The 12,064-nt window shown below is 56.8% G+C and overlaps 1 protein-coding gene across 2 annotated transcripts in view; it reads left to right on the forward strand.

The window, feature by feature from the left end:
* Nucleotides 1-12,064, forward strand: part of TPPP (tubulin polymerization promoting protein) — a 30,984-nt gene that overhangs the window by 394 nt on the left and 18,526 nt on the right. The gene's annotated exons all lie outside the window — the stretch shown is intronic.

The raw sequence follows: 12,064 nt of genomic DNA on the forward strand, positions 1-12,064 counted from the left end.
GGGAGGGACGGCTGCGCGGGACGCGCCGTGTCGGCCCCGAGCGGCGGCGCCTTCCTGCGCGTCGGTGCCCCCGCAGCCCCGACCTCCCTGCGCGGCGCGGCCCCCCCTTGCCCAGCTCCACGCGCGCTGTTTACCGGCGCCCGGGCCTGCCGGGGCCGCTGCCAGCGAGACGGCGGGAAATTAGGGCTGAAGGGTTTGCAGTGAAGCCGCTGTGCTGCTGCACGACTTGCAGGAGGTCCTCGGCCGCAGAGAGGGCCGCTCGTGTCCGGGGGCCCGGAATGACCGTGGTCCTGGGACGAGGACTGCGCTGCCCCCCGCGGGGTCCCGGCCCTCTCGGTGGGCACAGACGTCACCGTTGTGTCCCGGTGAGCGTGTCAGGCCTGGAGGATGCAAACCGAAGCGTCCCCAGCAGTGTTCTGTTTTCTGATTGCGTGTGACTGTGACCTGCGGTCAGGAGGAGGCGGCTGCTGCCCGCACGTTTCCCACACACCTCTGGGGAGCGGGGCCCCCTTTGAGGGAGCATCCCCAGAAGCCCTTTCTTCTGTGGTTTCGGTTATGTAAACGAAGCCTTGCAAAGGCTGAGAAAATCCGTCTGGGCTTCTGTGCTGTGACTGCTATTTTGATAGGCGTCTGTGCGCTCCGAGGCTCAGACACCTTTTAGGATGAGCGGCTATGCTGTCATCCACCTGCGAGCTCATTGGCTGGCTCCCCCGACATGTACTGGACACTTGCAGAGCCTCTGGCAGACGCTGCTGAAAGGACACAGTTCCCGTGGCCCCCGCTGCCTGCCTCCCAGCGCTTCCCATGGCCGACCTCTCAGAGGTGGACAAGCTGGGAGGCGGGGTGGCAGGGTGGGGTGCTCGCAGAGCCCAGACCAGCCCTTGGCCCGTTGGAGGTGATCAGCGAACACTGACCTGAGCTCCCAGGGCCCTGGGGTCACACGCGGGGATGGGGTGATGGGGCTGAGGAGGGAGAGCTTGGCTCAGGCAGGAGATGGGGTGGCGCGGAGCAGGCAGTGAGACCGACAGCAAGGCTGGAGATGGCTTCAGCTGGATCCCATGATCCTGTCCCCGGGACCAGCCCCTGTTCCCATCACATGGTCTGAATCACAGCGATGAGTGATGGGGGAGGGGTGCAGGTGAACTTCCTGGGAGCTTCTGCAAAACGCCTGCCGCTTTTGAGGGCTTGCAGTTTCGGTGGGAAAGGCTCTGCGGCTTTCAGGGCTTCCGAAGGGATCTGTGGCTCAGAAAGGTACCATAATTTAAGGGCTACCGTAAAATATTCTTCTCCATCTTTATGGAGATTAGAGGAAGGAGTCTGCCTGACACCTTTGAAGTTGCAGTAAATAACTGTTTCAGCTATATACAGGTTATAAATGCTCATGGTGGAAAATGTGTGAATGACATAAAGAAAATTAAAGCCACTCATCACTGAGGTTTAAGAGAAGACTGTCCTTAGGGGTGCGTCCCCCTAAGGAGACAAGGGGGAGGGTGGCCGCAGATCAGCTCCCTGTAGAAGAGTGAGAATTCTGATCTTCCTGGGGAGGGGTGGCACCCACTTGGAGCCATACCTGTTTCTAGCTGGTGCTGGTGCTGTTGTTGCTGGAGCAGGGAGAGGAGCATGCACAAGACATGCCCTCTGGGGGTTCTGAGGCAAGGGGCCCCCTGCACCCTGAGTATCAGGTCCCCCTTTGTTTGTAAGGCCCTGGCCCTGAGCCCAGCCTGGCGTCGTCTGGAAACCACTCTGGACCAAGGGTGGTGGGCACGGTGCTGAGTCCACCTAAGTTCACAGATCCTGGACCAGGCAGATGCTGGGACTAGGCAGGAGAATGGACAGCCATGGAGTCCTGTTGCTTTAAGAAACAGGTGTTTGATGGGAAGGAGGGAGCGGGCCCTCTCTACCGGTCAGCCCTCCCCAGGAGGCCAGCATCCTCTTTGTGTCAGGAGGTAGCCACAGGGTCAGGAACCCACGCTATCGCCCATCACGGCGTGCCCACTCACAGAGGGAACCTCCTGGGCAGCTTCCGAGTCTCCGTTCCTGGCGATGGCTTTAATTGGCCCTGCTGTGGTCACAGGGGAGGCTGCAGGGTCTCTGACCCATTGGCAGCCCCCCATTGGCAGCCCCCAAGAACCACATGTGGGGGAAGGGCAGCTCCCCACAGGCACGTGGCATACTGTCCCCAGAACTCGGCCCCTGATACGGCAGCTAACACTATATTCAGCTTCCGTATTTCCCCGTTAACTGTGCGGTGGCATGCAGTGACAGCGCAGGTGGGACTTGTGACTTAATGTCTAAACATGCAAATGCAGGCCCTTCTTTGGTGAAGCAATGGAAGAGTCTTTCAGAGTCTAAGAAAATGCTGGCTCTCTGACTCCTGCAGCACTCCGGATGTCTGTGCCACCCCCCACACTCAGGAGCCTGAGCTGTCTGTCCGTAGCAGTGGGAAGTGAGAGCTCACCCCGGTGAGACCCAGGCAGGCCGCCGTTTTCCTTTTTCAGTTAGATGTGTGAAAGGGAAGCGTGGGTCCTTACATTTTTTCAATCCTAAATGTGAACCACCTGGAGCCCCGCTTTGCTCCTCTGCCCTTCTCTCCCAGGTGTGTTGTCTCAGCGTGTCCCCACTGTGTCCCTCGTCCCTGATTTTCTTGGCATGATAAGTGGGGCGCCCCATGTGGGCTGCGCGTGATCTGCTGGGCCACTTTTCCCAAGATCTCATCCTGTAACCCTGTTGCACCCATTTGTTCAAAAGATGTCTGCTGAGCACCTGCCAGGTGCCAGGTGCCGGTGTGGCCTCCGCCCTGGGGAGCTCTCACTCCAGTGGGAATGTCACAAAACAGCCAGCGTCCTTCAGGTGGCCTCGTTTGGGCCCCACTGCCTCGTCTCTTGGGGAGGGATCAGCGGGGGGGGTGCTTTACACCCAAGGGTCCTGCCCCAGACTCAGTGTTAACTCAGACGCTGCCCATGTCTGACCAGCTTGCAGCCCTGGAGTGTGCGCTGCCCTTAAGGACCGTGTACGTCTCATGGTCCCCACTGCCATCCTCTCGCTGACCCTCCATTCCTCCCAGGTCCCCAACCTGCTCTGGTTTTCTAAAGCTGTACAATAGCCCACCCCCAACCAGGCGTTAGGACAGTGACAGCGTTTGCCTTGCTCACGGATCTGTCCCCCAGCAGGGCTCGGCATGAGGGACAGCTCTGCTCCCTGGCCTTGGCCTTGGCTGGGTGGGTTGCTGAGGCTCCTCTGCTCAGTCACACATCTAGGTTTGGCTGGCTGGCACAGCGGGGGCTCCTCTGTCTCTGGGGGGGGCGGTCTTTCCAGAATGCCGCCTTCAGGGGGCGGAACCCCTGGCCTGTCAGTTCAGTGTTCCCTGTTACAGGTCCCCAGAGAGAACCAGGTGACAGGAGTCTTGCCCTTCATGCTGTGACTTCAGGAGGCAGTCACCGAGGGGAGGGAGCACATGGTGGGAGAGGCATGAGGTGGTCGTCACCTGGAGGTACAGGTGCCCCTCCGTTGATGCTTCTGGGGGTCCCTTGTGTCCCAAGCCTGTGCCTTCAGCCTTTGATGGTCGCTGATGGCCTGCTCAGGCCTGCGGGTCTGAGTCCTGTCCTTCTCTTGTCCTGCCCCCACGGTCAGGCGTCCCCCGCCCCCTTCCTGCCCCTGCTCTTCCATGGCCTTATCTCCTTGGCTAGCGACTCTCCTTTCCTGGAGGCAGGGCCCACCTCTTGGGGGAGACGGCCCCTTGGTTGCCTTTCCCGCTGCGCCCTGGTCCTGATTCTGTTGCTTGCCACGCTGTTCTGCCTGGTGTCCTTTGTCCCTGGCATTGCGTGTCCTGGGGGCCGGCGTCCACACCCTGGTTGTCAGGTCCTCTGCACCTGGGTCTTCTCCTGCCCGGCCTTTTTCTCTGAGCCCTTTTTAATTTCTGCCTGAGTTGCTGCATGGCTGACTCCTGCCTCCCCACCCAAGACCCCCCCCCCCGGCCACACAGCGGTGGGTTCATCTCCCGGGAGTTTTCTTCACGCAGCCCCACCCCCCACTCCAGGCCCCATCAGGCCTTCTCCCATGAGACCTGCGCACCATGATTCGGCCCACTGAGCTCACACAGGTGACTCCTGCCTGCACACCTGTCGCTGCCACGGCCGCTCCCCTCAGAGCTCCTTGGTGCCTGTGCCAGGTGTACCACCTGCCTCTGGGTGCAGGGTCAGCTGGGAGCCTCCGTGCCTGCGTCAGGCTGGAGGACGGCAGTTCACAGAGCTCATCTGGCCTCTCGTCCCAGCCCGGCCTTGGCTGGGGTGCTGGCACCCAGATGTGCCCAGGCCAGATGTGGTGTCTGCTCTCTGTCCCTGCGGGAGGGGTCTGCCTTTGCTGTGGTTTGAGGGCCTGTCACTGTGCTTGTCACCTCTGTATCTGTGAAGCCAGAGTCTGTGTGCTGCTGTGAGCGGCCCCTCGTGCAGGCTGGCGGAGCCTATGTGTGTGTTCCTTGCTGGGAGCCCACCACCGCCGCACACTGCCACGTGGGTGAGGGGCGCATGGGCTCTTCCATCGTGGCCGTGCTGAGCCCAGCTGCCTGAGCCCCCTTCAGTGCTCTCAGGAGGGAGCACGCACAAGTGTTTCTAGGGTGACTGCCCACGTGCAGAGTGGGCCCTCTGCACCCAGATCTCTGCTGTGTCCATGTGGCCAAGGTGACTCCAGGGCAGCTGGAAGCTGTGCCTGCACTTGGCTGTGACCCCACACCCCCTTGCTTTCCTGAGTCTTTGTCACCCTTTTGAGTTGACTGTCAGCCATTCTGGAACACATGGGGGTGTCTGGTTGGGGTTTACTTGCACTGTCTGGATTATGCACGTAGCCAGGGTACTGGGCACTGGGTGTGCTGTCACCAGTGCCCGGTCACGTCCCGTCTGCGTCTCACTCTCCCTTGCCCATTGCAGGGTTCCTTATGGACGGGGATGAGTCCATCTCCCTTATGAGAGACGGGCTCCTCCCACGTGGCTTGCCTTTTCCTTCCTCAGTGAGAGTTTTGGATGAACGGAAGTTCTTCATTTCAACCTGGTGCCGTTTTCCTTCATGGGCAGCGATGCTTGTGTCCTGTGTAGCGAGTGTCCCCTCCCTGAGGATGTGGGACTCCCACGGGATGTCTCCCCGCGGCTTCGGTACCGGCTTCAACCCTCCGTGAACCTGAACCCATGGTGCTAGGAGTCAGGTTTCCTTTTTTTTGCCCTTGCGTCTATTCCATCAACCCATCTCCAGTCACTGAAAACATTCTTTCCCCTTTTTCCTGCAGGACCACCTTCGTAAAACCTAGCGTGTCTGTGTCTTGGGTCTGTTTGGGGCTTTCTTCCATCTTGCGGGTTTAGTTCCCTCCTCGCCCCAGGACCACACACCACACTGTCTTCCTCTCCAGAGCTTTGTGTCAAGTCTGAAGCACATCTTCCCACCTTGTTCCTTCAAGGTCACTCAGTTATTTCAGCCCATTGCCTTTACGCATATACAGAGGGTGCCAAAAAAATGTATACACATGTTAAGAAAGGAAACTATTAAAATTGTAATACTCGATATATACCGATAAAAAGTCACATTCGATTTCTGCAATTACAAAAGATGCTCAGAGTGGTTACCATCAGCGTCCAGACACTTCTGATTACGGCGAACGTTGTTTGGCAGACTTCTGTGGCGAGTGTGTACGCTGTTCCAGCACCATGGCAGAAGCAACAGGACTTGAGCTGTGCGAGGCCTCCCGTATCTTCCCGTGTGCACATCACACGCAGGACCATGCGTCTCACACTTATCACGAATGCGTGCAGTTGTTAGGCGTGTTGGAGGTTCCGTTGCAGACTCACGCCTGCATTGTCGTCGCACTTTCACAACGTTCTTGAGCTTCAGGTACCACTTCACAATGGTCCTGCGCGCCTCGAACGACAGCCCTGCTTCCGCCATTTTCTTAGACGGCCCTGCCTGTCGCATGGTGACGCTAGCATTCATTGGATTAATGCCATCTTTTGAGCGAACGTCATACTACACTTTGGTACCGTAATTCAATTCAACTTTGAAAAGTAATACATAGATAACATCTCTTAAAACGTGTATACATTTTTTTTGGCACCCCAGTATTTTAGGTTCAGCATGTCTAGATACCCAGACATAAAACTTGTTGGAATTTTGATTTGGATTAAATTAAAACTGTGGATGAGTTTAGAGATAATGGACATCTTTGTGTATTCAGATTTTAATCCATGTTCATAATATCATTGTTTAGACCTCTTGTTTTTCAATAATGCCTCATAGTTTTCTGTGTGGATGGTCTTGCACATCTTAGATTTATTTCTAGGTAATTGAGATTTCTTCACACTATTTTAAATAGTATATTTCTAAGTACTCCTTATAGTCTGGTTTTGCTGCTACATGGAAATAAAGTAATTTTTATATGCTGATAATGTCCCTGGAGTTCTATTGCATTATGTATATACACAACCATAGAAACTGCAAATAATGACAGTTTTGTTTCCAATTTTTATGTCTTTTGCTGTCTTACTGTACTGACACAGTGAATAGAAGTGGTGCCAGCATCCTTGTCTTATTCCAGTTGAAAAGAAAAGCTTTCAGTGTTTCATTGTTAAGTGTGATGATTTTCATAGTTTTTTATCAAATTAAAGAATTTCTTTCTTTTTAAAATTTGCTAAGAATTCTTTTGGTGACTAGATGCTGAACTCCACCAGAAGCATTGCCTGTATTTATTAAGATGATAATATTATTTTTATTCTCTGTCCTTTTAGTGTAATTATATGTTTTAGTGTTAATCTTAAACCAACTTTGCATTCTTGGCATAAACCCAACATGATTGTAAGATGTCGATCCTTTTTATGTCTTACTGGACTTGATTTGTTAATATTTTGTTTAGGATTTTTGCATCTATGTTCATAAGTGAGGTTGACATAAAATTTTCTTATAACCTCCTTATCAGGTTTTGGTACCAGGATTATTTTAGTCATAAAATGATTGGTTGCTCCATCTCTTACTCTTCTCTGACAGAATTTCTTTAAAATTGGCATTATTTCTTCTTTTGATATAAGGTAGAATCTGCTGCTGAAGCCATCCATGCCTAGAGGGTTTTCTCATGAGAAATATAAGGGTTCAAGTCCTTAATAATTATAGGAATAATTCTTAAAGTAATTATAAGAATATTTCTTTTTGTTACCATTTGACAAAGTGGCTTTTGTTTTGTTTCAAGGACTTTGTGTATTTCATCAAAATCATCAAATGTGTGGTCTAAAGTTGTTTGTAAGATTCTCTTATGATATTTTGATCTTCTACTACCTGTAGAGTTTGTAGGGATGGCCCCGTTTTCCATTCCTGACGCTGCATGGTTTGACTTTCTCTTTTTCTTGATTAATCGCCCCGGTATTGATCAAATTTAGTTGTGTCAGGACTCTGACTTTTGCCATTGTTGTTCCTCTGTGTTGTGGATTTGTTTTCTAATGAAGCTTTACATTTATCTTCATTATTTTACATTGGTTTTTGTCCTTACCTTGCTGAGGGTTTTTCTTAGATGTCTGCTTAGCTCACTGATTTTCATGTATGTGTGTATTGTGTACACACACTTATGTACATGTGTGTACACGCACACGTTTCTACCACATCTAGGTGTTTTCTTTTGGGTATTTCCAATTCATGAATTCTTTTTAAAGCTGTGTTGAATCTGCCCTGCTGTTGGACCCATCCACTGAGTTCTGAATTTGAGTTACTGTATTTTTAGGGCTGGGATTTCTAAGGGGTTCGCTTTTCAAAGCTGTGATCTCCATTTGTACAGCGGCCAGCTCTTTGCTGGACCCCCCATCTTGTCCTTTCCTTGCACACGGCGGACACACTCAGCGTCTGGTCAAGCGCCAGTACCTGGGACCCTGGGTCCTTGGTGTTGGCTGTTGTCCTGCAGGGTCTTGGCTCCTTTGTCCCCGCATGTGCCTGGCTGTTTTTTACCGTGTGCTACATTGTAATCTAAATACATTCATAGAAACATTCGGAGGTCTTGGATGACTGTCTCTTCCTCTAGGGAGTGTTTACGTGTGCCGTGCCAGCATTTGGGGGCGCTTGCAATCAGGGGTCACCTCGGTGCGGGTGTGGGTGGCGCGGGGCTGAGATGACTTGGGCTCCTGCCAGCTCACCCTCACTTGCGGGCCGGTCCCGGCGGGAACAGCTGTCAGGCAGCTCTGCCCACAGAGGCCCCCTCCTCCTCCAGCACAGCCGGTGCCCACGGAGAGCAGCCCGAGCGTGTGGCTGGCCTGCCCAGGGCCTCTCCCCTGGGCCCTGGCCGGTTACCTTCCTCCCCCTGTCAGCACGTGGCTGTGCTGAGGACGATGTTTCCTGTTGTCCCTTCTTACCACCCTGTGCTCATAGGCCTGTTCTCAGGGCGCAGGACTGTGGCACCTGCCTTTTCAAAGCTCTCGGCTTATTCTGACGGGTGGCTGGGCCCCACATGCTGCTTGGCCAGGGGTTTGCAGACACGCGCCCACGTCCGCCTCGCCAATGCTGGCCCTGCCGCACCTCACACCTGCACCAAGTCCCCCCAGCGTCCCATCCAGGGCGGGGCCGCCAGCATTTGTTCCTGACCGCATGCATTGCTGTTGGCCTCTTCCCACGCTGGCTGCCTGGGGGCAGATCTCTGAGGTGAGCTGGCACGATGCTGTGGTTCTCTGTGAGCCAGGCTGACCTGGCTAGTGGCCCTTTTCCGCAGGTCCCCTGTGCTTCCCGGATGCGCCCCGCTTGTCCCCACGGTCAGCCATGCAGCTCTGGTCTGAGTGAATCCCCAGTCCTCTCTGACCTGCTCTCAGGTACTGTCCTTGTTGGTTTGGCCCTGGGTGCCTCCAAAGGGAGAGGGAAAGGGAGCCACTGTGGCCTCCAGCTCCCAACAGGGGGCGTCCCCACCTGGAAGAGGCCACCTGGCATCTGCACGTGCAGCTTCACCTTCCCATGAATTCACAGGTTTCCCGTCAGCGTCACCCAGCATTTCCTCACCTTGGTTGTGCACGCCTCTTTTTCTCTGCCCTAATACCTCCAACTGAGGCCACCTTGGGCGTCTCAGAGGACAGGTGCATCTGGCGTCCCCTCTTTGGAGCCCATCCTGACTTAGGGGGATCTCCAGGGGCCTCTGCAATCCGTCACGCTGGGCCCCCTGCCTCTGGGCTGACTGCCAGCACCGATGGCACGGCCGGCTCTGGGCCTTTAGGTCACCCCCCCCTGTGGTTGCACCTGTGTGAGGCTCCTGGAGTGGCGGTAACACAGAAACTTCCCAACTCAAGGCTGCTGCTGTCCCTCCGGGCCCCATCCTGCTCAGGTCCCATGGGGCCCAGGGTGAGCTCCTGCAGGACGGCCATGGCAGCATGGGCCACGGCCCGGGGCGGCCGGGCGGCCTGGGGAAGACGAGAGAAATGGCGTCTGACCTGCAAACGGAGCGGCGAGGCTGGGATTTAGTCCTCAGGCTGTTTTGGCCCCATGGACCTCCTGCGCCCCGCTCTGATAGCCCCAGTCCAGCCAGTTCAGTGAGTTGGGCTCCTGACAACGGGACTGTGAAGGTGGGCTGGGGGTGGCAGGCTGTGCCCCACGCTGGCCTGAGGCTACAGAGACTGTCCCTGCATGTTTGGCGGGAGCCTGTGGATTCAGAAAAGGCCACTTTGTCCTGCTCTGGAAGCTCCCGCTGCCTGGGACGGCCCTCGGCTGACATGAGTGTCATTCACATCAAGTGTCCAGGCAGGGGGAGGGGGCGGTGTTATGATTAAAAACGTGAACAATTGCCAAAGAGCCATGTTGTACTCAAATGGACTCAGATAAAGAGCTGAAGATGGGGGCCGTGCCGGGCTGGCCGGTGGGACGGGGTGGGGCCTCCACTTGTGATAGTCTTTGTTCCCCTGGGCTGTTTGCTGGGGGAGATGGGGGTTCTGCCCATGCTGGGGGCCGCACCGACACTCGCAAACCCCGATACTGAGGGCTTGAGCCCTGGGTAGTCTAGGGCCCTGGTGGGATGGAAATGGGGAGGGGGGTGAGCCAGGCGCACCCCAACCCCTCTCGGCTTCAGGCCGCTGTGGCCTTTGGAAATCACTGTCCCACCCTGACCTCGCCTTTGCTGAGGGTCTCACGCACACACCCCACTCCCTGGCAAGTGTCATGGTGGGCAGGGCCTGTGCGGGCGGACAGACGGCCTCAGTAAGCACAGGCTCCCCTGGACCAGCTGACCCCTGGGGCCTCCGTGGCAGTGGTGGCCGGCACCTCTCTGGGGCTATCGCCATCATTCCCGGATCCCCTGCCTCTCAGTCCGCGCCCTGGGACCAGACCCTAATGGACCCGCTTGTCGTGGAGGCTGGGGGGAGGCACACGGCCCCCTCCCCACTTCCTGCTCTCCTGCCTCCAGGTTGCCTCTGAGAGTGGCAGAGCCTGGAGGTGCTTTCTGCACCCAGAGCTTCCACACAGGCGCCCTTCACTCAGTGCCTGCCCCCAGAGCCGCCCCCTCACTGCCCGTCCACCCTGCAAGCGGTCTGAGTAGGAGCCAGTTTATCGGCCCCTCAGGAACACCTGCGTTTCCGGGGCCCATGCGGTTTCTCACCTGGTCCCAGGGCCTCAGGGTCACCTGGGCCCAACGACTGTTCAGGGGCTCCGGCCTCTGGCCTTGGTGGAGGGCGTCTCCTGACTGCTTGGGGAGGACCAGGGGTGCTCAGACATCTATGGGGGAGCTGGCGGCTTCCTTCTTTCGCCCACTGTCCCAGGAGCCCACCTGCAGGGCCTGTGGCGGCACCTGTCACCAGCTCAGGACACCCCATTTCCGCAGAGCACAGCAGGGCCTGCCACCTGTTTCTCAGGCCAGCTTGCCACACGCATCCCGGGGACTGCAGCCCACCGAGGGCGCTGGCACTGCGCCTTTGGAGGAATAGTTTAGTGACAGGTCTCCAAGCCTAGATTGTGGTCACAGCTGCGGCTGCAGGGAGGCTCGATGTGCACAGGTCCACGAGGCTGCAGGTGTCAGAATGTGGCAGGTCCCATGCTCCTATATGGGGACTTCTCTGGCGGGGCTTCTGCCCAAGCTTGTGACCAGGAGGTCCATGAGCTGAGACTGTGTGTCCTGTCGCCAAGCGAGATGCCCACTTGGTTGTTTGGCAGCAGCGTCTGCCTCCTGTGGGGTCCAGCTGGCCTTGGTGCAGGACATCTCTCCGCGGAGTGGGGCTGTCACCACTCACGCCCAGGTGTCCGCTCCACTGCGTGCCATGTGCCAGGGTCACTAAGAGGGTTGGGGGTAGGGCTGTGCCCCTCCAGGATGGGGACTGAGTTTTCAGAGGTGGGTGGAGCCCTGGGCTGTGGGTCCTCCCAGGAGGGCCAGAGCCGGGCCCAGGGCAGGCAATGCAGGAGAGGCAGCTCCCGGGGACGGGGTGGTGGCGGTGGGTTCCGGGGAGGCCGACTGTGCTTCTGCTCTGTCAGAGGTCCCCAGGGAGAAGGGCTGCACAGCCCCCAGGGAGGGCCATGGAAGCACGGGGTGGGGGGCGCACGGTCCTGTGTGAGCTCTGGGTCCCCTTGGCAGGTCCTGGCCCCAGCCTCATGCCGTCTCTGTCTGCCCACCCCAGGGTAGTGCCGCTGTCCGCAGGCCCTCGCTCCAGCAGGCCCGGCCATTTGGTTGCACCCAGCACCCACCTGGGGAGGACAGTGTTCTGGTGTCATCCACATGCCACAGGCGGTGGCACCAGCAGATGCGGGGAAGGCAGGAGAGGGCTGGAGGGCACCTGGTTGCAAAGGGCAAGGTGGTCAGTCTGGCTGGCCAGGTCAGACTGCAGGAGCCCGCGCGTGGGGTGTAGCCTGGGAACAGGACAAGGGAGCTGGTGGGGCATCAGGAACGAGGTGCTGAGCTTGGGCTTTGGGAGCCCGACAGTGGAGCTGATTCATTCCTGAGAAAACAGGCACACCCAGCTTCACAGTCGGGGCACACCCACGCCCTGTGCAGACGGGGACCAGGAGAGCAGCGAGCGGCTGTTGCTGCCACCTTTAAAATCACACCTGACCCTGCTCACAGACACCTGGCTCTGCTCACAGACACACCTGG

Source organism: Hipposideros armiger, unplaced genomic scaffold, assembly GCF_001890085.2.
Source record: "Hipposideros armiger isolate ML-2016 unplaced genomic scaffold, ASM189008v1 scaffold_585, whole genome shotgun sequence".
NCBI classification, from domain to species: Eukaryota; Metazoa; Chordata; class Mammalia; order Chiroptera; family Hipposideridae; genus Hipposideros; species Hipposideros armiger.